Genomic DNA, 27,649 nt, shown 5'->3' with positions numbered 1-27,649 from the left:
GAAGCTGCAGAGACGGCGGCTCTTGCACCGGCTGTGAGATTGCAGGGAGAGGCAGGAAATATCGCTGGGTCGCCGACAAGGTCTTCCAACACAGCTTCCAAATTCCCCGAGCCGCGCCATCGGCGGCTTGGCAGAAGCCGATTTCTAGATGTAATTCTGACATCTTGATATTTGTAAGGTTTTTTTTTCTTATTTTCACCCATTTAAATGTTTGTGTCAAAAGACACAAGTTAAGCAGCCTTCACTCAAGCTCTCAGGAGTTCTCAAACAGCAAGGGTCTGACTCTGCCACTCTGTGAACTCCCACGATTCTCAGTGGAAATATTTCCTCCTCAGTTTGCACGCATGCAGCGAAATGGACATTTCCCAATAAAAATCAAATCCTTCCAAGCTGACACTTAACATTTCCTGCAACAAACAGTGACTCCTGGCTGCTTCTTTTCCTCTGACCCCTTTTCTTAGTTAGGAGAAAGCAGTTTTTGTTTATGGGAAATGAAACAGCTCAATCCCACCAATCCTTAGCCCAGCCCTAGGGAACAAAGTAAAAGGCCCCTTTTCCCCGCGCCATCCCACGTCCACCTCCGCCCATCTTCCCCCAGACATTAGCATCAGTAGAAAAGCACTCCCTTGTCAAGAGGCATTTTTAAGTCACTGGCTTGGGACCTAGGAGAGTTGGGTTCTATTCCCAGCTCTCGCACTGGGTCCCAGTGTCACCCTCGTAAAATCACTGTCTCTCCGTGCCCATCTGTCTTCCCCATTTCAACTAAGCCCTTTGGGGGCAGGGTCTAGCTCTTACGATGCGTCAGTGCGGTGGCTGGTACAATGCGGGCTCTGGGTGCTCCGTAATACATGTCATCACTCATAACGCATTCGTAGCGGCTAAAATAATCTGTAAGCGTTAAGAAAAATAAGGCAGGGTCCGATTCTCCCTTCCACTAAGGTCCCTTTACACCATTTTGGCAGGGCAAAGGAGCCTTGAAGGGAGTGAAAGTGAGAATCAGGCTCCGATCACACTAGCTCCCAGCAATAACTGACACGAACATGTTACACTTGTTTGGGCTATTTCTCTCATGGCATTTTCTCTTTTAGCATCAGCTAGAACCCTGCACTCTCTGCCCTTTTATAAACAACACTGAAAGAGGAGCTTTTTCATGCACTGTTTCATGTAATTTATGTTTTAATTAATATCCTGATTGTTATTTTAATTGCCAGGAGAGCACCCAGGGCCAGGACCAACTTACAAATAATTTACTCAGCAAGGGCAGTGCTTCAGACCCATTTCAAAGCGGCAAGACGCTGTTAGAAGAAGTTTCCCGGCACAGACACGGAATCTCAGATCCAGAAGATCAATGCTGGAGTTTTGGCTTCTGCAAAGAACGCCGGGAAAAGCTCCTGGGCCCGATCCCGCAAAAGGTCCAGAGCGTGGAGTTCACATTTAAGTCACTGGGAGTGGCACAGGGGAAATGCAGTTTGCGCCCTGATTTGTGGGCTGTTCAACCCTAGTACCAGAGTTGCAGCCGTGTTAGTCTGTATCCGCAAAAAGAAAAGGAGGACTTGTGGCACCTTAGAGACTAACACATTCATTTGAGCAATGAAGTGAGCTGTAGCTCACGAAAGCTCATGCTCAAATAAATGTGTTAGTCTCTAAGGTGCCACAAGTCCTCCTGTTCTTTCTGCGAACCCTAGTACCATTATTCCTCATGTTGCGGTAGTGCGCCGTGGCTGCGGCTACTAGCCAAGACCTTACTACCGTACACTAGGTACAGCACAGAAATGGACCAGAAACACGATCCCTCCCCCAAAAGCTTACTGCCAGGGAACTGCAGCACAGAAAGGCGAAGTGACTGGCTCAGAGCTACACAGGGAGTCTGTGGCAGAGCAGGGAACTACATGCAGGTCTTCCAAGTCCCTGATTAGGACCCTAACCCCTGGCCCACCCTTGCAGTGGGAAGAAGCTTAAATTCACTTTCAAGTCCTTTTTAGAACCACCCTCTGAGAATCAGGACTTGTGGGTTCTGTTCCTGCCTCGGGAAGAGAAGTGTGGTCTAGTGGTCGATACACAGAGGAATGGGAATCAGGAGACCTAGGCTCTGCCACTGACTCTGTGTGTGAAGCTGGGAAGGCCACGTCACCACCATGGCCTCAGTTTCCTCATGTGTAAAATGGGAGGAGATAGGGGAGAAATAACACAGATCAGCTTTCATTATCAGACTCTGCAAAATGCCTTGAGATTCAGAGCTATCCCAGGCTGGAGAAAACAGGGATGGAATAGGTTAGACACCAAATTCAGATTTTTTGGTAAAAGTGTGGGGGAGGTAGGATGGCTGTAACAAAACCATATTAATATAAAATACACTCTGATAAAGGCTCTCTGTGCTATAGGCCTGGTAGCACAGTGATAGGCTACTCGTCTCTAAGGGGGAAAAGATCAGGAGTTCAAATCTGGTGGTGTAAGTGAAAATGTCTGAAAAGCACATCCAGGAATCAAGGCAGCAGAATGGCTGTTACGAATGAAAGTGACCGAACTAGCATGCCGCCCTTCCAAGCTGAGTGCAGCATCAAGAGTGTAGGAGAATAGCAATTAGAGGCTAGAATGTGATATCAATTGATTTCACTGGAGTGAGAACAGTAAATGAGCTAGCTGCTAGATCATTCACTGGTCTCACACTAGTGAAATCCATTCATAGCAGCTGGGAATCTGGCCCTAGATTTAAAAAGAATTCTTTATGAAGTAACAATCTGAGGAATTAGCGGTACCTAAACAAAGGAATTTAAACACCATTTTTAGATGCAGGATGGCCCATTCAGTGGATAACATATGGAACAGGTCATAATAAATGGTATCAGGGCAGACTGAAACCAGTTGTAGGTTGCCAGCCAAACTCAAGTAGGGCTCAGCCCCTCTGAAAAAAATCACACCCCAGCTGCTTCAGAAATAAACGCACCCCAAATCAGCTACCACTTTTGAAAGCTTTGCCCATGGTTGACACAAGGGGTTAGGGAGGGAGAAGCCACCAGGACAAACCAGTGACTGGCAGGCTGGGGAACGAACCACCAGCTGCAGGGAAGGAAAATGGGCAGAAATCAAACCTCTGTTTGATAGCACGCGTCCTGCGGCACCCATACCTACTGCTGCCAGGTCATCGAAAACATAAGCAACCCGATTATTCCAATTAAAGTTATACATATCCACACGTGCCAATGTAATTGTTATTTAACCCTCCCACCCCCCTCAGCATTCCCATCCAGGTGCTCCTCATCAGACCAATTAAGAGGGTGGGGTCTTGCTCCTGTCTCTTTCCAAGTTACAAACAGCTAGGGGACCTTCTTGTGGTAAGCCCCGAACGTGGTTTGTTTCACAGAGTTCTGCCCGTCACCTTTACAGCCTCGTGCAGCCCTCAGCTCCCACGGCCAGAGGGAAGGTATCTTCCCTCTCTCGCTCCTTTGCGCTTCCTTGCTGGGTCTCCTCTACCCTCTGCCTCGGGACTAATTAGTCTCTTTGCTCTCCCCTGATCACCCCAATCCATCAAGTAGGCACAGCTCTTCTTAACGAGGTCCACTTTAGAGCAACTCATTGGCACTGCCGTGGCGCTGAATTCCAGCTCTGTCACGAGGCCCCAACGAGCCAGGGACTGCGCAGAGACACAGTGCAATACGATCCTTGCCCTGAAGATCTCATCCCCTGAACAGCCAAGACAAAGGGCGCACAGGAGGGAAACCGAGCTACTGATCTCTCCAGAGCCGGCAGCAGAATGCCAGGTCTCCTGGCGCACTAGCCAATTGGTTACGTTGCTTCCAAACCTACTAGAAAAGAAAAACAGGCTTTGATTTGCTAACTGAGTTATCAGGCCTGGAACCCTTCCTGAACAGAGCCACCAAACCCCACAGAGCCAATTTCACACTCGTTTCTCCCACTACAACTACACTTTGGAGAAAAGGGTCTTGCAACATGCCCCGGATACTACTAGCCCAGTAGGAACTGCGTGTGCATCTAGGAGCCCCCTCTCAGGAATAACGGTGAATGCTGCAAAAGAGCATTGGACCCATTAAGGGTGGGAAATTGCTTGGGACTCGTAGCTGCTATCCCTTCGCATAATGAATAGGCCAAAGATGTACCTTCACAGAGAGGCCTCTGGGTCCTTTAAGAGGCAGATTGGCCTAGTGGATAGAGCACTAGACTAGGACTCGGAAGATCTCATTTCTATTCCTGGCTCTGCCACTGGCCTACTGGGTGAGCTTGGGCACAGCCCTTCCCTGTCCTGTGCCTCAGTTTTCCCAGCTGTACAATCAGAGCAAATGACACCTCCTTTGTTAGAGCACGTCAAGAGCTACTGATGAAAAGTGCTCTATGAAAACTAGGGATTATCATTAAAGAACCATCTCCATCCCCTATTGCTGGGACTAGGACCTGACACCAGGGGGGGCTAGTCACAACCCTTCCATCCATGTTCGTCTGCTAAAAGGGTTGGGAGCACAGGCAAAGCCAGTGTGGGGGAGTCATGCTGTCCCGGTGAAGGAGGTGACGAAATCCTGGCCAGGATCCATAGGCCAGGGGAAGTGGGAAGCTGCTGAGACCCCACCCCAAGCTGTATGTGCTTGGATGACTCTCAGCTGCTTTTTAATTACAAAGCAGCACCAGTTACCATGCCAGGCCTCCAGGTATGGATCACATGATCCAGCCAGCTGCTTGCACCAAATACCTGCCCACACGCTGCTCTTTCTGGGATGGGTGTTGCAGACCACGCTCCCGCCCCCGTGGCTAGGATGCGAGGGCAAATCAGCACTGTGACTCCCACCAGAAGCTGTGGAGACCTCCCCCACCCACCCCAACTAGGTAATCTGATCTTTCACAGACGGTTTGATGAGCACAGAGGGGTGTGAAAAAAGTTACCATGGTGTCATCAGAGCACGAGGGTGCAGAGGCAATGACCCTTCGCGCTTACAGCTCCCGCTGCCTGAGGATCTCAAAGCTCTTCCTGAGTTAGTCAGAAGGGTGGCTTGACATGCCATAAGCGTGCTGGCAAAGAAACCGATCCACCCCACCCCACCTGCGGTATCTGTCAGAGGCAGGGAAGACCCTGCCCCCACTCCAGAAGGATGCTTGGGGTTTGACCCAAATTATTAAAAAGTAAATAACAACTGGTGTAGTGCGGGCTGTTATCCCTGGTACTTCCTCCTTTGTGGGTGCGATTGCCCTCTTGAGTTTCAGTCCCTGAGGTCTCCTCCAAACCTCAAATCTAAACTCTGCGTGTAGATCAGATCACAGCTACTCCCGCTGAATTGCACTGATTTAATGAGTGTGCATGGGAAAGCCACACTGGTCCCAGCTAAAGAGTGACTCCAAGCTAATCTAGATAAACCAGGGCATCCTTCCTGGAGAAGGAGGGTGGTCCCCCATGTCCCAGGCTAACTCCCTATGTGACGGTGGGCAAGATGTTTAGGGCCAGAATTTTAAAGGTATTTAGGTGCCTAAAGATGCAGATAGGAATTTCTAAAAGCAAAAATCAACAGGAGTGAGATGCCACAGCCAGGACCCTCAGAGCCAGGACTCCGGGGTTCCATTCCTGGCTGTCAGAGTGCCGTATTATCTACCACTGACCCTGTTCTGAACTCTAGGCCAGCGGCTCTCAACCTTTCCAGACGACTGTCCCCCTTTCAGGAGTCTGATTTGTCTTGCGTATCTGCAAGTTGCACCTCACTTAAAAATGACTTGCTTACAAAATCAGATATAAAAATACAGCAGGGTCACAGCTCATTGTTACTGACTCTCTCATTTTTACCATGTAATTATCACACACATCGACTGGAATATAAATCTTGTACTTACATTTCAGTGCACAGGACACAGAGCAGCATAAGCAAGTCATTGTCTGTGAAATTTTAGTTTGTACTGATGTTGCTAGTGCTTTTCATGTCACCTGTTTTAAAACTCAGTAAATATCTAGATCAGTGGATGAACCCTCTGGAAGACCTCTGTGTACCACTGCTTTAGACCAGACTCTGCTCTCGAAGCCAGGAATGCAACCCAGGAGTCCTGAGGTCTTGTTCCCCTGCTTAAACCCTTTCTGTCCCACTCTCTCCTCCCCAGAAGTGGAGCCCCAAACCCAGGAGTCCTGGTGCATGCTGATTTGGATCTGCATGCAAAGGCATGACAGAATGCTATCAGTCTGAAGAAGGAACAAGACCAGGTGTTAACAGAAGTTCTCTGGTACTCCTGGATTTCTAGTTTATGTAAGATCCTGGCCCAGGCCTGAGTTTAACACCAAAGGGGGGCGATGGTGGGGAAATCAGCCTGCCCAGAGGCCTCAATGAACATGGGAGCAGGAGGGGTGGGAACGTGCGGGACACACACACACAGCTTGGCTTGTCCGTGTTCGTATCCTTGAGGTTTAATGGGGCATAGAGGGTGGTTTGGGGGAGGGGAGGCAGAAACAGCGAGGGGATCTCCACCTGCAAGATTTTGGGGGGCACAGATGGGAGAGGACAGTCCCACTGCGAGAGGGCGTTTGAATCAGGACCTGGAGCCATTCAAGGTGATAAAGAATTGCCCGGCCCGAAGTTGTTGCAAAATCCAGTCAAATAATTCCTCGCAAATCTTCCCCAGAGACGAGCTCTCGGGCCCCCAGAGAGCCCCCCCGGTGGCTGACAGACTTGCTCGCCTGTCAAGGGGCTGCCCATGTGAGCAAGCGGATTGAAACCCCACACGCCTGATTCAAGCAGGGAGATTGAAACCCCACACGCCAAGGGCAGTTGCTTGATTCAAGCGGGGAGAGGGTGTCTCAGCAGATTTCAAACCCTAAATCCAACCCCAGACCCCTCCCCCATTCAGGGAAAGCAGTAATCAGGCCCCCCCAGTCCTGCCCCCTACTATTCAGACCCCAACTTCATCCCTCGCAAAAATCCTCCTTAAATTCTGGGGTAGGCGATACCCTACCATGGCTCCCCCAACGCCCGTGAACCCCGTTTTCTTGCCGAGGCCGCGTAGGGCCTGTTGTGGGTAAGAGAGAAACCAGGCTCAGGGCTGGGGGCAGAAGGACACAGAGAGACGAGTTACCACGGAAATGCCATTTCAGTCAAATAAAACCCAAAATGTCTTTTGGCCTCTCCCAAGGCCCCTCTGCTTTGGGGAGGGGAGGGTGGGAGTCTTTTGTCCCAGATGCTGGATTCTCTCACATTTATCACTATGGAAACAAAAGCCCCCCACCCCGGTTGTCTAGGAGATGGCATGGAGGCTGGGGAGCTTGCATCCCAGTGTCCCAAGCGGTGGGGGAAAGGGGAGGGGGGAGGAAACACAAGCAGAAAGAGGGAGGGCCTGACCCCCTCCCCCCATGTCCCCCTTTTGGGGCTTTGTCTGAAAGGAGGAATCGGATTTCTGCAGGGAACAATGGGGTGCACAGCCGAGGCCGGCGAGAAGCAGCCCTCCCCGCGCAGGGGACGCCGGCATCACCGGCCTATTGACTAGCGCCAGTAGATTCACGCCGGGGCCGTGTTCCCTGCGGTCTGTTCCCAACGCCAGCAGGGCCTGCAGGGATACAACGTCCCGCGCCCCCGTCAACAGCACCGGGCCTGCGCATGCCCCCTTGCACGCAGCCCCCCTCGGCCCCCTGAGCCGCACGCATGTGCAACTGCGCACGTGAATGCATCCTCTCACAAGTGCATCCCCCCGCCCACACAGACCTACACCCAGACTCACCCGCGCATCCCCCCATGCCCCGGGACACACATTCACACGTCCACCCCCTTGCACTAACCCTGTCATAGCTCCATTTGCAGCCCCACCCTTAGTGCACACCTGTACATGGATTCACACGCATGCACACGCCCTCCCCCTCTGCAACTCCACCCCCCGCCTTTGCACACCTCCCCAGGCACGTCTGCACATGGACACACTCTCCAACATGCATGCACCCCAGGCACCCCGCCCCCTAGATTTTCACCCCCATACACCAGTGCAAACTGAGCCCCATCCCCCTCACCACGGCTCCCAGCTCAGATGTCACCACAGAAATTGGTGACACTCACCTGGCTGGGAGTTAAAGACAAATCCTGGGTAGTGACCAATTGCAGCTTCCTTTAAAGAAGGAGCCAGGGGAGACACACCAGAGCCAAGGAAGGGGAAGGCCACCCACTTTCTGAACCTAGGAGTCCTGCCCCTGCACACGTGGAGGGAACTCACCGACTCAGTGGCGCAGCGGGAGGGGGTTGGGTGCGGCGACAGAGAAGGGTCCTGTCCCCCCCGGTCTGATCAGTCGCCGAGACGCCGGTGCATCCCGATCTCGCAAAAGAAACCAGTGGCCAGATCCCAATTCCACTTGGTCCGGCCAGCTGCGGGACTCCACATCTGGAGCAGCTTAGGCACTGGGCTTCTGCTCCAGGGTCCCGCCGGGAAGCTGCAGGAAACCCAGAGAGACAGGAAATCAGCAGATGAAGGCCCTGCTGCAGCCGATACGACACCAGGGTACCCAGGCCTGGCCCAGGAACCCTGGAGACCAAGCAATGATCCAAAGAACTTCCCACTGCTCTAGCCCTGCCCAGCTCCAGCGTCCACCAGGGGCTGGGCTGAGACGCAGCAAACTCAGTGCACGTAAGCCACCAAACCATGAAGTGATGGGAAGATATTTAGGGAACAGGCAGTCAGGTGTAGAGGACAAAGGCTCCACTGATGCCCCGGTACCAATGCCCTGAGCCCCCCACAGTTCCCTCTGCCCTAATGAGCCTGCCAGGCTGGTTAAGCCAAGAATCCTTAAACTGTCCCCAAGCTGTTTAAGAAACACCAGCTTCCTTCTAAGGGCGAAGCCAAAATTTTGCAGAACCGACCCCTAATTCTGGACATCCAACCCCACACCTGGGCAACAGACTCCCGCGGGACGGGAGTGAGAGCCACAGAAGTAAATAAAAGGGGCACTAGGTGGCAGGTTAGGTGCCTGAAATGCCGGGCCACTTCCTCAGCTCCTGCCGGCTCCATGAACAGCCCCCAAGCCGGCCATCATGAGAGCCGGCCAAAACGTGTCCCTCAAAACGTCTTTCAAGGGAAACTGGCTTTTCCCACCAACCTGAACCTGTTCGTGGTTGCCAAAACGTATCCTCAAAATGAAACACGTTGGCTAGATCTGAAACTAAACAAAAAGATTTCACTTCTCCTCTTTTAGTGGGAGAGCTTCCGTGGGGGAACAAAGAGGAAGGATGAAAAACAAAAACATGGGCCTCTCTCTTTTTCTGTATTTATCTGGCAGAAACATGCTCCATTTTCCAACCAGCCCCAGCTGTCATCAAAAGCCTTTTCTACCCACAGAGGGTGCATGGCTCTAACTCTGCTGGTATCTTTAGAGCCGCACAAGCCCTTTACAATGATATGGGTGCAAACCTGGCGTACGGCTGCAATTCACCAAGTGTACAAAAAAGCCAAAATATGGCTGAAAACTTCCAAACCAGGCCGTAACAGGCAGGGAACCCCAGCAATGATTCAACCTGGGGACAGTCAGAACAAAACACGTGCTCAGCCCTGCTTGTGGCCGCTTCCATCACTTCACACTGACTCAGCAGACAGTCTAGCCATCCGAGTGACAAGTCTGGAATCGGATTATATAAAGATGCTTTTCCTGGTGTAGCTATTCCCACACAGTAAGGGGAACCAGGCCTCACGGGCATAGTTATACAGGTAGCCTATACCAGTAATTGCTCCTCTTGCGGACAATGCTTTTGCCCGTGGAGTTACACCAGCTCCCCCGACCCACATAAGACAGACACCTGGTAAAATTTCCTACCCAGCTCTAAACCCCATCCCTGTAAGATCAGGGGAAGCGGAAAGCAGTATAAAATCATAGCAACATAGGACCGGATGGGACCTTGAGTCCGGCCCACTGGCACTGAGGCAGGGCCAAGTAAACCTAGACCATCCCTGACGGGTGTTTGTCCAACTGGTTCTTTAAAAATCTCCAGTGATTGAGAGATCACAGCTTCCCTTGGAAGCTCGTTCCAGAGTTTAGGTGCCCTGAGAGTTTGAAAGTTTCTCCTGATATCATAGAATATCAGGGTTGGAAGGGACCTCAGGAGGTATCTAGTCCAACCCCCTGCTCAAAGCAGGACCAATCCCCAACTAAATCATCCCAGCCAGGGCTTTGTCAAAACTTCTAAGGAAGGAGATTCCACCACCTCCCTAGGTAACGCATTCCAGTGCTTCACCACCCTCCTAGTGAAAATGTTTTTCCTAATATCCAACCTAAACCTCCCGCACTGCAACTTGAGACCATTGCTCCTTGTTCTGTCATCAGCTACCACTGAGAACAGTCTAGATCCATCCTCTTTGGAACCCCCTTTCAGGTAGTTGAAAGCAGCTATCAAATCCCCCCTCATTCTTCTCTTCCGCAGAAGAGAATCCCAGTTCCCTCAGCCTCTCCTCATAAGTCATGTGTTCCAGTCCCCTAATCATTTTTGTTGCCCTTCGCTGGACTCTCTCCAATTTTTCCACATCCTTCTTGTAGTGTGGGGCCCCAAACTGGACACAGTACTCCAGATCAGGCCTCACCAATGTCGAATAGAGGGGGACGATCAAGTCCCTCGATCTGCTCGCTATGCCCCTACTTATACATCCCAAAATGCCATTGGCCTTCTTGCCAACAAGGGCACCCTGCTGACTCATATCCAGCTTCTCGTCCACTGTAACCCCCCTTGCTGCAGATTAAGCCCATTGCTTCTTGTCCTACCTCCAGTGGCCGTGGAGAACAATCGATCCCCGTCCCCTGTAGAACGGCCCTTCACACATTTGAAGACTTTTAGCTGGTCCCCACTCAGTCTGCTTTTCTCAAGACTAAACCTGCCCAGGCTTTTAACTTTTCCTCCTAGGTCAGGTTTTCAAACCCTCTGACCATTCTGCTGCCCTCCTCTGGACTCTCTCCAGTTTGTCCCCATCTCTCCTGAAGTCTGGTGCCCGGAACTGGCGTGAGCTTGTTAGTACCCACGACAGTTCTCCAAAACCTCGTCGGCCACAAGCCTTTCAATCCAGACCCTGCAGTTGCACAACCCCAGCCCCTGATACAGTTTAAATATTTGAAATGCAGCCCCCCGCCCAGGTCTGGGCCCACACTTAGTCTTGGGGAGACAGTGATGCCTCATGATAGTGCATGGAGGACTCCAGGGTTCCAATTCTGGCTCCGCAACTGGCTTGCCTGGTGACCTTGGGCAAGTCACTTCGCCGCCCTGTGCCTCAGTTTCCCCACCTGTAAAATGAGGATCATGACAGCAACTACCTTTGTAACATGCTTGGAGATCTATGGATGAAAAGCATGAGAGAAGAGCTAGGGAGGGGCCCAAGTTTTGCTTTGAATTTCAGGTTCATTCAAACCAAGAAACACAAAGGGCAAAGACCTGGCCAAAGCAAACCCACTAACTTCCATGTCACGCTGCTAAGGTTCAAAATAACACCCAGAAAGAGAGACTTGGATGACAGCAGGTTCAAAGAAGTTATTGATCTGGGATCTCACTGGGATCTGGGCGCTCCACATACATAGGCTGAGACAGTGCCTGTCCCGAAGAGCTTACCACTGAAACGGGCAAGGCAGGATCATTATCCCACGTGTACTGATGAGGAAACTGATGAGGAGGCATCCCAGTGCCTCCCCCCCCCCCGCCACCCAATCCCCCTCCCCGCCACCCAATCCCCCTCCCCCAAAAAGATCTAGTGGTTACAAAGACCAGGCTGGCTGAATAGGAGGTAAAGCTCCTCCCACCTGACAGATCTTCACCACTGGGCCGCAGAGCGCCGGTATGTTAATTATTCCTCCTCGTTAGCCCTGGCAAAAATGAGCCCAGTGCTTTCTGAGCATTTAAGGTGTCTCCAACTGGGCACCCCCAAAATATATTTTAGCCAACCAAAATCACTACTCACTTTGGAAAATCTCGGCCAAGGTTTTCCGAGGCAGGAGCTGAAAGTTAGGGGAAATGAGACAAGCACAGCTAGTCGAGTATAATTTAGCTATTCCAGCACAACTCCCCAGTGTGCACACAGTATCCTGGAATAAAATCACTCTCACTGCAGAATAGTGTCCAGACCGGGTGCTCTCGCAAAACAGCTTATTCTGCAACAGGGACTCTGGTCAATTTCTCCACGGAGACCACCCTGGACTTCTAAATCGCGCTCCTGCGTGCTGGACTCACGGACATCAATAAGAGCTTTGGGCGCTCACTACATTTCAAAGCCAGGCTGCTGATTTAGGAACCTACGTACGGAGTTAGAGGTGGGATTCGTCAAAAGCATGGAAATGACTTTGGCGCATAAGTCATGATGAAAGTCAGTGGAACTCATGCGTCTAGATCACTGCCACGCCCTTGAAAATTTCACTGTTAGGAGCCTAAATTTAGGTTCCTCTTTTCAAAAACGAGTACGACTTTAGGGTACGGCTAACACTGCAAATAAACCCCGTGGCAGCAACTCTCAGAGCTGGGGTTAGCACCACAAGGCTAAAAATAGCAGAGCAGATGTTCCCACTCAACTCCGAGCCCTCCCGCTTCACCCAGTTTCCAAGCCCAGGCTCCAGCCATGATCTTATTTTTTAGCCCCGGAGCCTGAGCCCCGCAAGCTCAAGTCAATTGCCCCAGGCTCTCAGACTCAGCACCACAGGATTTTGTTCACAGCGTAGATGTACCCTTAGTTATAATGGGTCTAACCCAACTCAAGAAGCCAGGAGATGTCCCAAGAGATGGCAAGAGTCAAGCAAACAAGAGGCTTGGAAGGGGAGCAGGTGATGACAGCCTCGGTCCATGGATACAGACACAGGAGACAAGCCAGCAGATGAGCAGAAATGAGACCCAGCCCAACAGCGGGAAGCTGAAACTGGAGTCAAGGCACAAACTTTAACCAGGGCAGGAATTAGCCATGGGAACAGCTTCCCCAGGGGATTTTCGGTTCTGAGAGAGACGCGTGACACACACGGCAGTTCCCAGACGTCTCCTGGACAAAGCTAGCTGAATTAGGTTGAAGCGTCATATGAGTTTGTTGTATTACGTATGATTGGGGGATTGTGCAGAATGTCTCTGGGGGGCAGACAACGAAGGTAAACCCTGGGAATTGTTATGAGTGTCAAAGAAATCTTTGAAACAGTGTGCCAGACCAGAGCGAACTTTGCGTTCAGTGGGTTTCCTAGGAAATCCCCAGCGGGAGGTGAACGCAGATGCACCCTCCCCTTCTCCGGCCATGCAAAAACCCAGCCTTGTGAAGCTATGCCCTGAGCAGAGACCTGTTGTCTATTAATCACCCGCTCCTGGAATCTCTAGACCAAAGAGCCCAGCTGGATAAAGACCAGGCTGATTTATTCATGGCGCCCAACGTGTTATGAACTTGTAACCGCAGGGAAACCCCGGGTGAGGTTTGAAGGACTGACCCCTTCCAGAGCCCTTGTTGGAGCTGGGGAAAATCTCTGCTAAGTTTATCAACATGAGGGTGGGTTCTTTTATTGGGTCTTCTCCGTAGAGCTTTCACCTTAAAAATAGATGTGCTTGCGTAGGAAAAGGAGCGGGGCACCTTACCACGGAGAAAGCAAAGCGAGCTGGCTGAGCAGTCTGGCTCACTGGGAAGCTCCCCGTGCAGGCAGGGAGCTGCGCAGCCTGGAAATACCCCGGTCGGGGGGGGGGGGGGGGGAAACGCACGTCTCCGCGCCAGAGGGGTGGCGGCCAAGGAGCCGGGAGTCTAGAAGCGGGTGTCCTTGCTGGACGATGAGTGGGGAATACAGGAGACATAGGCACTGGTCCAGCCAGTGGTTATGGGCTTGCTGCAGAAAACACCAGGTGGGTTCTCTGGCCTGTGCGACGCAGGAGGTCAGACTAGATGATCACAATGGTCCCTTTGGGCCTTGATCTATGGAGGAGCCAGTTCAGGGCATCCTTTCCAGCAGCACTGGATCTGGGGACCAGCAAGAGCAGATCCAGCTGTCCCTGAAGAAGTTACCGCCATGAAAAGGGGAGGCTGCAGAGACCCGCAACTGCCTCTGAGCCCAGAGGGATAAAACTTGCTACCAAGAGCAGGAGCAAAGCCAGATGGGCTGGGTGTGGAAAACAATCCATCACTTTTGCAAGGTCTGTTTGTAAATAAAGCAGCCTGCTGGCATTTCCCTGCTGGTTTCCCATCTTCCCACCTCAGCACCTGCCCCCGTCCTGGCTGCCTTCCACTTACACCTACACCCACACACCCCCGGACACACACACTGGACATAACAGCATGCGTCATGGGGTAATAACGCAGAACCAATGCGGAGACGCACAGGAGGGCAGCATCTGCCACTTGTCCCAGCACACAACCTCAAGGGGCTGCCAGCTGGGATTGGCTTGGCTCCATCAGCATTTCAGGGTACTTGGGATGGGGGAGAAAAAGGCCCATAGGGTTGGATCTAATTATTCATGTGTTTTTCCCCCACAGTGTATTTATAAAAGTTAAAAATCTTTCCCCACCGGCATCCAGAATCGCAGCCCAACAGCACCAGAGTCCAGTGGATAAGGTTGATACATCTGCAGGGCACAGGGCACTAGACTAGGAATGACGAAAGCTGAGTTCCATTCCCAGCTCTGCCACGGACATGTGGGCAAGTCACTGTCTCACTCTGTGACTCAGTTTCCCCTCTCACCTTTTGTCTATCCAAAGTGCAAGCGCTTTGGGGCAGGGACTGTCTCACTACATGTCTGTGCAGCACCCGGCACAATGGGGCCCTCCTCTGGACTGGGGACTTTTAGACGATAACGTACAGTAAAAAATTATGACCAATAACCAAGAGGCCATGTCTGCTCTAGGGCACCTGTCCACTGGGTTCCCTCCACCCTCAAACCAGTATCAAAATTAGCTTAAGGGCTTGCAACTAGCAAAACAGGACATCACCGTTTCAGGATTCATAGATCTTAAACCACAAGGACTCACCTCCTGCATAGCCCAGGCCAGAGACATCCACCCAAGTCCTGTACTGAGCCACGGAAGCCAGTCTGGCTCTGAAGACGTCAAGAGATGGAGAAGCCACCACCTCTCTTGGTAAATTCTTCCCTCTTCACAGAAAGAGCGCTGTAGGGGTGGCTTTGTGGCTGAACCATGGTTTATTCCTGCCTTTATTAACAGGGGCAAGAAGCCTCCATGCTGTAACTCTCCAGGATCCAGGTTTTACCCTAGGTGCTTACCATGCAGACATTTGAAAATGGGGATGGGTATGACAGGAGGGAAGGTGAGTTTTAAACTGCCCAAGCCCCTGGAGATGGGTTATGTTACATGGTGCTGCTGCACTTAGGCGGTATTTGTGATTCATGCCACGGGCGCCACCTTTAGCAGGTCTATAAATCTAAATCAAATAAACACAGTTAAATCAGGATGGTTTTAATAAGGGTGAGATGACACAATGCTTCGCATGCCTGCCACTGCCTTGAGTCCGGCCTCTCTGCTGGAGGAGCCAACCCAGAGATTGCTACCGTTTCCTACTAGTGCTCAGACACAGCTCTATGGGACTGTTCACCTACAGACCTCACAAGGCTCTGCAACAATGGGGAAACTGAGGCACAGAAATCAGAAGGTCACACAAGGAGTTGAGTGGGAAATAGAACCCAGGAGTCCTGGAGCCCAGTCTAGAGCCTTCCCCACAGGGCCACCCTGTCACCCTATTGCTTAGCCACACCATGCAAAAGCAGGGCCCTCAATTAGAGATCTGTCATGTTTCATCCTCATCTGGAGAATGCCACGGGACCTTTCACAGCCACTGAGTGACGCAGCCCGGTCGATCTCATTTTTAACTGCAGACCAGGTCTTAGCATCAATGAGAATCACACCCACTGCTTCTTGGGCAAGCCACCTCCCTGCTCTGTGCCTCAGTCTCCCCATCTTACAGATGGGGATAAGGATACTGTGCTCCTGTGGAAAGCGCTTTGAGATCTATAGACGTAAATGGCTAGATAAGAGCTAGAGGGTTATTTATTATCTTTAGCACCATTGACTATCAATGGCCTGGATCAGTCTGTCTGAGAGATCCTCTCTCTCTCTCCTCATGACATGCTGGAGATCAGTGGAGGCCCTGATGCTACATCCCTCTCGACAGGACAGAGAGGGGTGGCTAGCACAGGGATCCGTGGAAGGGCCCGCAGGTCTGCCCTGCCTGTTGACTTCCAGGGCACATAGCAGTGACCTGCTCTTTGAGGCGAGGTAGGGGGATCAACATAGGTCGGCGTGAGAGGGTGGGGAGCGGACAGTCCTCTCTATCTTAGGGTATATCTACCCTGTAATAAAACCCGAATGGCTACACTGCAATTTTATAGCCCCCCAGCCCGAGTCAGCGGACACGGGCCAGCCACAGGTGTAGATAAACCCTCTGGAACTTACATGGCCCCTCATGACCACAGCACTCGAGCCCGTCCACAATCTGCCCCATATTTATCCTCACAACAGCCTTGGGGGAAACCGGGGAAACTGAGCCACAGAGAAACCAAGCACCCGAAGTCACACAGGGAGTCAGAGAGAGCAGGGGATTGAATCTAGAGCTGCCTAGGACTTGGGCGATCTAACCACTGGGCCATCCTCTCTCTCGGCTAGAACTTGATTGCTAGCTGCTGTCTAGCAGAGGCGCCGAGATGACTGAGCAGCCTGGTTGTTTTTGTCATTTTAAATGCCAGACAGGGGCTGCGAGCCTTCACACGGGGAGGTGTGTGGGGCGGGGGAGACTGCTATTCCAAAGTGAAAAAAAGGTGAATAAATTCAGAGGACCAGAAGGGACCATTGTGATCATCTAGCGTGACTTTTTTGTTTGGTGTCTGTACAGCTCCTAGCGCCACAGGGTCCTGGCCAGTGACTGGGGTGCCTACGCACTACCGTAATGCACCTAATAAACAATAACATACCGCGCCCAGCACAGTGGGAACCTGGTCCCCGACTGGGGCTCCTAGGCGCTACCATAATACACCTAATAACTATTAATAATCACACCCACAATAGAGGCCAGAGAATCCTTCCCCCACGTCCCGTGATGTCTGTAGGAGCTGGCGCGCATCTCTGAGAGACGCCCAATCTCAATGTAAGGACTCCAAGCGACGGAGAATAAATGAGTAAATGTTCCAGCTTAGGAGCCGAACAATTCCCTCCTACACCCGTAAGACCTGGGGATTGGAGACAACGCCTGCTTGCGTTCCAAACTATGTTTTTGGTTCCATACGGCTAGCTGGCTGGATACAATGGGACCGCTTTCCCCTGCTGTCCACCACATCACGGCCACCTCCACCCCCCGCCGGGCCTGTGCAGTGGCGCCCCTCGGCTGGAGCAGGGGGGCAGCTGGCTGGGGGGGGGGCAAGGCCTGGGCAGCAGAAACAGGATCTCACATGGACACTCGATCCTACGGGAGGCTAGGGGTGCTGCCAGCTCCACTAATCAGATGCCCGCGGATGGCAGGCCAAATTTCAGAGAGCACCCCTGTTAAAACCCACACAAGTGGCCGCCACGCTGAGCTGCTCAGGGTGCCACGGCGCTGGCTAGAGAAGGGCTTAGGTTGCATAAGTACCCCAGCAGGGAGGGAGGTGGGGAAGGCTTACCAGAGGGCTGTTCCACTTGGGCAGATAAACTCCAGCCCTTCCCAGGTAAAAGCACCAAGAAGTAGGTCACCAAGAAGCTTTTCTCACTGGCTGAGGAGAGCTGCGGCTATTCATAGCCCTGAACGCCAGCTCCACGTCCCCACCTCTCCTCAGCTGGGAAGCTGGAAAGAGGCCACCGACAAAATTTACTTAACTCTCCATTGTTTGCAGTTCCCTCTTAGAAGCTCAAACAACAGGAAAAAAAAAAATCTTTCTTCTCCACCGCCCTGGGTCTCCTCCAGCCCTCACCCCCTCCCGATACAACCATCTGAGCTTAGAGCTTTGCAAGACTTCACAAACATTTCGCCTCCCAGTTCTGATCTGCCAGCCAGACCTCTCTCATTGTCAGAAAACCAGGCAGCAGCCCCCACTTGGTTTTACAGTGAAAGTGTTGTGACACACACACACACACACACACACGCCGCCCCAACTTCATACACGCACGTGGAATCAGAGGCCTCATGAGCCAGGTACAATCCCAGGGCTGCCGGCTCTCCTGATTTTGTTGCAACTTTCGCAATTTTTGGTGGAACAGAAGAAGAATTGCCAGATTAGAACAGATCCACCTAGTCAGTATCCTGTGTCTGACAGTGGCCAGCACCAGCTGCTTCAGAGGAAGGTGCAAGAACCCCATACCAGAAAAATGTGGGATCATCTGCCCCCCTCCTCCCCAGGATGGTCTATTACGATAACTCTTAATATTCATGTTCTCCATATAAAGGTCGAATCCCTTTCTGGATCCTGCTAAATTCTTGGCCTCAATGACTTCCTGTGGCAGTGAGTTCCACTGGCTAATCAAACATTGAGTGAAAAAGTATTTCCTTTTGTCAGTGTTTAATTTCCACCTTGTTCCTGTGTTATGAGATGGGGAGAACAGACATTCCCGACCAGCCTTCGCTAGGCTTAGTTTTCGTTAGCTTATATACGCTTTGATCCCTTCCCATGTTTTCTTCTGAAAGCCACAGCTCCCAGAGGCATGTGATTACGAGACTCACTATTGCCAATGTCAAGTATTCAAAAATCTTGAGTTGGGTCCAAAAAGCGTGAGAGTTGTAATTTTTTTTAAACCAGATTTTTTTTTTACATTATACACTTCGCGGGGTTTTTCCTTTGCCTGCTAGATTTTGAGCTTTCATGGCACATTCTGGACATATTTTCAAGCTTTTCTCTGCAACCACAAAAGCTAGACACTTGACTTTAAAAAATGAAAGCTGGGATTCTCATGCAGTCATGGGATTCCAAGCACAGGGGTGTCACCAAATTTTATGAGACATGGGAGAAGACTGTGAGAGTTCATGAAGTATGTTTCTAGCCCTCCCGATTCAAGGGAGGCAAAAACCAGAACCCCAAATTCATTATTCCCGCCCTAAAACTCATGATTTTAAGCCTCTCTCAGGATTTGGGGGGTGAGGGGGTAGTTCGAATTTTCTACCAGGTCCCTTTGGCCTTGTCTATATGAGAAAACTTGTATTGGTTTAACTAAAAATCTATTAAACCCATCTAGTTAAATCAGTGCAAATCCCCTAATGCAGATGCACCTGAACCCGCTTAAATCAGTAAATTACAGGCACGAGCTGATTCAAGTAGGCGTTTGCCCCAGTTTAACTAAATCTATTTTAAAACTGATTGAATTACACTGGTGCAACGTTCCTCATAGAGACAAGAACTGGACTGGAAAACTGGCTTCTATTCCTGACAGCAGGAGTAGCACCCCTGCAAATCCCTGGGGAGCGATTCTCCAGCGCCTTGCACTTAGTGCATTCCTTTACACCAGTGCAAACTGCCTGTAAAAGGCAAGTTTCAGAGGAGCAGCCGTGTTAGTCTGTATTCGCAAAAAGAAAAGGAGTATTTGTGGCACCTTAGAGACTAACCAATATATTTGAGCATAAGCTTTCGTGAGCTACAGCTCACTTCATCGGATGCATACCGTGGAAAATACAGAGAGGAGATTTATATACACACAGAACATGAAACAATGGGTGTTATCATACACACTGTAAGGAACTAAATCACAATGCTTTCACAGCCCCTCCGCCCTCCCTTTGCACGCGTGTTACGCCAGCACAGCACGATTTTGCACAAGTGAATCACACTGTAAAATGGGCCTGGTTTGTACCCACGCCAGGGATTGAAACAGGCAGTTTTGGTTAAGAGACCCAGAGCAGCCCTGGGCTGGATTATTTGCTCCCTCGCTTCCCTATCTCAGTCCCCTAGCTAAACAGCTCCCCGCTCATTCTGGCAGCAAGAATCCCGCTTGGGCCCTCTCTGATTCACAAGCAGGAGCTCCAGAGAGAGACCCGTCACAACATGCCCTCCTGGCCCAGATCCCCAAGCTCCAAGGAGGAACAGCATGGCAATGGCCAGTGTGCGTAATCTAAATGCAGGGCAGACGTGGGGCATTTCCACGGGCAGGGGCAAAGAAGTCCCGTTTCCTAAACAGCCCTGTCTCTCCACCCCTGATAACTTCAGTTCCCAAACGCCCCACAGTCTGCAATGCAGAGCTCAACCCCACCCACGCCAGCTCACTCCCAGCCCATCATCACAGCTTCCAGACCATTCATTGTGTCTGTTTCCACCCGCGGCCCCTCCTTGCAGATCAAAACCTTTGACAGTCAAAGCCGCCTCATTAGCCCCAGACAACCTGAGCGGGGAAGTGAGCAGCCCCGGGACACAGCCTGATCTTCACCCCAAGGACAGGGCAGAGGCTTGGAACGGGAAGGCCAGCTGCCCCCATCACATGTCACTTTAACCTCTGCATCCACCCCAGCCGGCGCCTGACCCAAGCACTAGCCAGCACAAAAATTCTGCTAATTTACATGAACGTGAAGCTGCGAAGTGAGACTGGGGAGAAGGCGCACGCAACCGGGCAGCCAGGACGCTGGGAACCTACTCCCAGTTGAGTCACAGTGTGTCCCTGGGCCAGGCGCTTTGCCTCGATTTCCCCCATCCTAACCGGTACCCATCTCTGCTCTACCTGACCCTCATTCCTCTAGCATCTGTACACCCCCCCAGTCTGACGTACTTATCCTCACAGCCCCCGCGAGCAGCAGGGCAGGGCTACTGTCCCCAGTGTACAAATGGGAAACTGAGGCGCAGAGAAACTAAGCCCAGGGTCGCGCAGGAAGTCTGTGGCAAGGGATGGATTTGAACCCAGGCCTGCCAAGAGCTAGGCCCATCAGGCTTGGCGAAGCTAAGCCATTAATGTTTGAGAAGTGCGGCTGGCTTCCCGAAGGGAAGGTTTTACGCTCTTTAGCGGCTCACATTCTGAAGCAAACGTGCATGGGGGTGGGGGGGATTTTTGTTTCTTTACAAACTACCATTAGTAAATATTTATATTTCAGTAGCACATAGCAGTCCCAGCCAAGATTGGGCTTCACTGTGCCAGGCGCTGTACAAACCTAGCAAGTGACAGTCCCTGCCCCAAATTCACTTCACACAACAAACCGAGCCTGGTCAACCCACCAGCCCTCTAATCCCAGAATCTCCAAATCCAAGTAACTCGCCAGGCTCCTGGCGTCAGGTCAGAATTATCCTCATCTCCCCAACCAGGAGGCAGAATCACGGAGAGGGGAAGTGACTTGCCATCCAGCAGCCGAGCCAGGAATGGAACTCAGGTGAGTCCTGCTCCCCCAAAGACGGGAAGAGAACCCAGCAGGGCCAACTCCTGCTCCTTCCTCTAACCCCCAGACCCCACTGCCTCCGTCCCACCCACTGAGACCCCGTCACATCTGGCGGAGCTGGCGACGGCTGCTCAGCCGCTTGCACCAAGGCTGTGCGGAGTTTTACGGCTGGAATGTTACACTACCGTAATTACAGCTCCCACACCCCAGGACTCGTCCACCAACGTGCTCGGGCGGGCGGCGGGGAGAGCAGAGGGAGAGACTGCACCTATGGGGCAACGCAGAACATACTTTTGAAGGAGCCCAGAGCGCAAGAGGCCCAATCCTGTTTGCAGTTTAGGCTAGTGCAAACCCAGAGCCGCATCCGTGGATTCGCTCTGGGTTTACACCTGTGTGACTGCAAACAGAATCTGGCCAGATGTCTGCAGCCGTGCAAAGAGAGTGCAGCATGCTACCAGATCACCAGAGGGATACGCTCCCTTTGCACGGCTGCAGACGACCACACAAAGGGCCGGACAATGATGAGTCAGGCCCCCTGTTGGACCCTGCCATACTGGACAGGGGTCCACCTCTCGCATGGAGCCCTTTGCAGGGTCAGGCCCTAAATAAGCAGCGCATCAGCCTGCAGGATCCCCAGGCAACCAGGTCTAGACACCAAAGCAGCATCTTTGCTCTCCTCCCGCTCCAGCGATTCACGCAGCCCATGTGCCTTTGGCAACCGATTCACCTTCACAACTCCCTCCCCGCTGTCTTGTCTGCTCTGCTTCTCCACAGGATGAGCCTTACAGTCGAGCTCAAAGACCCCACAGAAGATCGGAGACCCATGGCGCTGCACGCACACAGTGAGAGACACTAACAGCCCCAAAGAGCTTACTTTCCAAAGAGACAAGCCTGGCAAAGGGAAACCGAGGCACAGAGAGGGGGCAGTGACTTGCCCAAGGTCACCCGGCAGGGCAGTGGCAGAGTTAGGAACAGAACCCAGATCTCCTGACTCCCAGTCCAGCGCCCTACCCTCTAGACCATGCAGCCACTCACAGAAAGCTCATCATTTCTCCCCTCTAATGCGCCACACATCTCCTCCCCACCCCAGAAGGTGCACTTCAGCGCACTTGGTGGGACCCTCGCTAAGCCGTGGTCATCCCAGATGAAGGTGTCACATCCAATGAAGTGAGCTGTAGCTCACGAAAGCTCATGCTCAAATAAATTTGTTAGTCTCTGAGGTGCGACAAGTCCTCCTTTTCTTTTTGCGGATACAGACTAACATGGCTGCTCCTCTGAAACCATCAGCTTTGAGACTCCACGGCTCCCTGCCTTTGCAGGTTCTTCACCTCCCCACGGCAGGTAACCCAAACTCTGCGTTTGATTTAACAAGCATTCAGGGGCGCTGGGACAATGGGCCTCACGGGGGTGCTGAGAGCCATTGAACCAAAGTGTAAACCCTGCATAGGATGGAAACCACTTCAAGCCAGGTGGTGTGGCAGCCCCCTTCCTTCCAGCACCGCTGCCAGCCTTGGTCATCTCTCCTCTGCATGAACGTTTACCAAAGCTAGGGCTTAACCCGGTACTTTTGGACACGGATATATGTGCAATTAGGCTTCACCTACAGATCATTTGCAATGCCACAAGCACGAAGCTCTTCCAGGCCGTGCAGCATCACCAGCGCTCCCGCGGAAAGCACATTCCATCCCATGCAAGTAGGTTTAATATAAGAATCACTGAGTGACGTTCTCCAGCCTGTGTAACGCGTGAGGTCAGGCCAGATGATCAGACACATCCCTTCCAGCCTCGAAATCCATGGACTAAAGTTAAGTAGAGTTTTGCTTGAAGGCCTCTGAGATCACTTTAACCCTCGATTACTAGTCCGCAGCACCACAAACTAAACACCCCAGGCACCCAGGCTCCCCTGAGCCTCCCAGCCAGGAAAGGAGCCATCTCCTCATCGAAATTAAGTCATCTGTTCATTAAGTCCGGGGATTCAGAGAAGAGAGCAGCAGTAACTCCAGGGGAGTCATGCTGGTGTTAAGCGAGATCAGGATCAGACTCCGTCTGCCTCCGAGCCCAGATCAGTCCCAACACAATCCAGAACTGCTGTGATTAAGCAACAGCCAACCCCAGGGGCCCTGTGAAGCGATTTTTTTTTTTAAACCTCTTCTTCAGTTATTACTTCAAGGCCTGAAGGGGAAATCGACTCACACGCCCTTTCATGATGAGAAAAGCTTCCCAACCCTGACAGAGACCTGGGGCAGGATTCTGGTCTCACACCTGGGGTAAATCGGGAGTAACTCCTTAGTAGTTAACTTTGGTGCACGGGAGTGAGACTGGTGCAAGCAGGATCAGAATCCAGGCCCTCGCTCTCACAGATCCAGGTGAGCAAAGCTGGCAGAGGGAAGCATGACAGGAAGATCCCAGTGAATCTGACTGGGAGCATCGAACATTTACACTTCTCCCCACCCCCAATCAAAACTTATTTTTGCTACTCCCTCAAAAAAAGGGACTATCACCCCGGGTGAAAAAGCTACAAAGTGCAGGAAGTTCCCTGGCCTGCCCCAAATCAAGGTGATATTAGCCCAGTTGCCAGGCCAGGTTGCCATCTTTCATTTGCACAAACGTGCAAGGATACATGAAGCGACTAGGGTGTTCTGAATTTGCACCAGTGCTGACAAATTCCCCCTCTGCATCACAGGGGCATTCAAGTCTTGTCTAGACTGGGGATTTTTTGCACTGATGTAGTTACACCAACGCAAATCCTTAGCGTAGACACACTAGTACTAGTGTAAAAAAAATAGGCAATTTGCATCAGTGATGGCTTTCACCTGGATGGAGGCACACCTCTGTTTACACCAGCGCAGACCACTGTTTGCACTGAGGTTTGCACTAGTGTAGCTATAATCATGCACAGAGGAGCCCTACACCATGGATAACCCATGCAGAAAAGCTGGGTGGGTTTCAGTATATGGGGAGGAGGGCCTTATACACCTCCTTGTTTTTCCACCTGGCAGGCACTTAAATTCACACCATGAATTTCACATTTCATTTTTCCAGGAGCAAATTATTCTTAAACCAAAGGCAAAAAAGAAAGGGAAAGGGAAAAAAAAAAAAAAAAGGCTTGTAGGAATACTCAGACCACGTCCCCCCTCCTCTCCTGATCCCGTGTCCCCACTTTGATCCCAGACCCTCCAGTCTCACCTACAGTGCATGTGGGATCTATTCCACCCTAGGGGAAGTGGGGGACAGCAGAAGGGTGGGTCTGATCATTCAAAAGGGACCCAGAAGCCTGCAGACAACCCCCCTCTTGAAAATGCTCCATCTCCACAGGCCAGGGAGCGAGGAAACGAGCCAGGTGCAATGACCCCCCCCCAGTACAATAAAAATAAACACCCCCCCCCCAACACACAGACACACACACAACAGAAGAGGTGGGAAATGAAACGCAGGCTGCGATTTATCTCATCAGGATCCCTCCCTTTAAAAAAAAAAAAATCTTTCCCTCTCCATCCACCAGCTCTTCCCCACCGCATGCATTCCCCACCTGGCCACAACCCCAGGAAAGGGCCTGGCTTGGGAGGCCTTTTTGTGTGTGTGTGGGGGGGGGAGCAACAATTAAAATCATGCACATTACACAAGCCTATAAACAATCCACTTCTCCCCCCTCCCCACAACACCCTCCCCCTTCGGTGTTAATGAAGAATCTCCTCTTGTAAGCCCCCCAATTCCCAAGCCTTCCCCTCCTGCCTGGGACTCACCCCAACAATGGGCGAGCAGGAGCCTGCTCTGCGCCTTTGCCGGCTCGGTCGCTGCGCGCCGGGTGGGTGGATGCAAACTTTGATCCGGCGTGAAGCGGGCTTCACGCCGTGTTTTTCAGAGGGCGACTTCACTCACCATTGCGGCGCCCGGCCGGCCAGTCCGGGTTCCCCTTAACAACCGGGGCGCAGCTTCTCTTCTGTAGCTTCTTGTGCCTTTTGTTAGATTCCAACCCCCCCCCCACACACACACGCCCCCCCCCCCCACACACACAACCGCAATTTAATGGTGGGCTTTGCCTTCCTCCCCCCACACACTTTCTTCTTCTTCGCAACGACAGTTAAAAATAAAAATAAAAAAGGGCAAAACGCGTCGCTTCCAAAAAAAATCCCCCCCCCTTTCCGAAATCCACGGGAAATGCCCTTCGTTTACCAGGCTGCGGCTTGCCTCGCTTTGCGCCGACTGCGAAAGGTAACCAAAAAAAACAACAACAACAAAATCCCGGTGCAAAGAAAGCGCCTGGAAATTGCGGATCCCGGCTGCCAGCCTGCGAGTGTGTGAACGCAAAGTCCTCCCTGAGCCCCCCCCCCCGGCTGTTCTAGGAACCGGTTCCCTCCCCCTCCAGCTCTCCCATTGTCTCCGAGATGAAGTTCCCAGAGTCCCCCCCCCACCTCGCCCGCATCTTGTTTAGTGTGTTGGTGTTAAAGGGAAAGAGCCGGCGACGGGGGAGGAACGGGCACTGTCTGGCAGTTTTCTTCATTTAAGATTCCTGCCAGAGGAAGGAGCCCTCCAGCCCTCCCACATTTTAGCTGGGGGGGGGGGGGGGGGATGAAATGGTTGCGCGCGACTTTCCTGTGATTTTCTCGCAAGCCGGGGGGGGAGCGAGATGGGGATTCCTAACCTGGCGCAGGCCCTGGGCCCTGGTGTATCTGGCCTGCTGCTTGGTTCAGTCCCTTGGGGGTTGGAGGCGAAGGGAGAAGATGGGGGTAAAGCTGCAGAGAGAGAGAGACCCCCCCCACACACACAGGCTGAACATAAGGACCGGTCGCAGAAAATAAGGGCCCCGATCCTGCAAATATTTCGTCTGGCTGGGTGACTTGGGCGCACCACTCACGGCTTCGGTCCTGCAAACGGAGCCATGGTGACCAACCCCGTGGGGTGGTGCTGGGCTAGTTTGCAGATTCGGGGCTCGCTGGATTCATCAGGGGCTTCGGCTGGACCATTCATTTCCGTTTGGCAGGGTCAAGGCCAATGCTGCAAACCCTTCCCCCCCACAGGGAGCAGCCTTGGCCCAAGCAACTAGTTCCATTAGTCCGGGCTCGGGTGCACCCGTCCCCGAACTTTGGGTCATCCTTTGCAGCAGGGAGTGAGGGCCAAAGTGGGGGTAGACGCCCCCAGATCAGAGGGGTTGCATTCCACAGCCGCTGTGCGCTGGTGTAAATGAGTAGGCAAAAAACCAGGGCAGCTGTGAATCCCATGCTGACCTAAGAGCCAGATTTACACACGGTGCTTAGCACCCTGCAACTCCCCTAGTTCTCAATGCGGGTCAAATGGCCACTGGCATGGCACTGGGATGGCAAATGGGGGATTCTCTGTAGTTCTCAATGGGGGGGAAGTGGCCATTGTTTTCCATCAGGGGATTATCCATAGTTCTCAGTGGGGGCAATGGCCATTGATATCAATGGGGGGATTCTCCATAGTTCTCAGTGGGGGGCAATGGCCCTTGTTCTCAATGTGGGGATTCTCCATTGTTCTCAATGGGGGTATTTTTAGGGTTTTTTTTTCATTTTCATTGGAACTGCCCACAGAAAGGTGTGGCTGGTTGGTTGGTTGTTTTTTGGGGTTTTTTTTGTTTTGTTTTTTTGGGGGGGGAGGGTATTGTAAACATGAAAGCTGAACATTTTACAGTTCTCTAAAACAAACCAATTTTTTAACCGAAAACCTGAATTTCTGACCGATGGCATCTGGCCAGACAGGCCCCCCGGTCTCAGTGGGGGTCTCTTGGTGCCACTGTGCTACTTACCGCAATAATAAACCAGTCAGTTATGTTACACCCATTTCCTCCCGACACCCTCCACTGGGTAACTGCCCAGGAAAGCCGGAGGGATTACGCTTGTTCTCTTTCTCACGCCTTCCTCATGGCTCCTCTTGTGCAGGCTGCACTGCCCGCAGCGAGTGCCAAGTGGGCACAAACACCCCCGCATCAGAGGGGTCGCCTTCCACAGCCACTTCACACCCATATAAATGACTGGGCAAAAGCTCCAGCAGTGTGGCCGTTGATAACATTTAGCGCATGTCATCGGTAGCTCTCACAGCACTGTACAAAGGAGGGCTGTAACGTTCTCTCCACTTTACAAGTGGGGAAACTGAGGCACGGAGGGAGGTGAAGTGACTTGCCCAAGGTCTCCAGTTAGCCAATGGCAGTGCTGGGAAGAAAACCCAGCTCTCCTGAGCCGCGCCCTAACCACTAGGCCCCATCACCTCTTTATGCTTTTGTTGTTGTTGTTACTGAGGCTCCCATGTTCACGCCCAGCCAAAAGGCGATGTGTGGGGTTGTTACATTCGGAAGATTCCCCCCCCCTTCACACATGTTCCATTATTTTTATAGAGACAAAAATTATGCTTAGTCTGAGACCCCACCACCTCAAACCGCAGAGGCCGTCGGATGAAAACCGATTGTGATCCGTACTCGGCTGAATGTAAAGGCATTGCTAG

General features: G+C 52.0%; 1 protein-coding gene across 6 annotated transcripts in view; it reads right to left on the bottom strand.

Annotated features, from left to right (window-relative positions):
- VANGL2 (VANGL planar cell polarity protein 2) overlaps window positions 1-25,652 on the bottom strand; it is a 44,624-nt gene extending 18,972 nt beyond the window's left edge. For 2 of the 6 annotated variants that reach the window (XM_084613720.1, XM_084613725.1), the window contains exons 1-2: window positions 25,367-25,497; window positions 8,176-8,389 (exon numbers count right to left, since the gene is read on the bottom strand). The gene's annotated coding sequence lies outside the window, so the exon portion shown is untranslated. Of the gene's footprint in view, window positions 1-8,175; window positions 8,390-14,898; window positions 14,948-24,936; window positions 24,955-25,072; window positions 25,143-25,366; window positions 25,498-25,605 lie in introns of those variants that run through there. The other 4 variants (XM_084613723.1, XM_084613721.1, XM_084613724.1 and 1 more) reach the window with 4 other exon arrangements.
- Window positions 25,653-27,649: the final 1,997 nt, after the last annotated feature.

The sequence above is a fragment of the Lepidochelys olivacea genome (genome assembly GCF_965140295.1).
Source record: "Lepidochelys olivacea isolate rLepOli2 genome assembly, chromosome: 24".
NCBI lineage: Eukaryota > Metazoa > Chordata > Testudines > Cheloniidae > Lepidochelys > Lepidochelys olivacea.
Note: the sequence above shows the minus strand (reverse complement) of the source record. Positions and strands in the feature narration are given on the sequence as shown.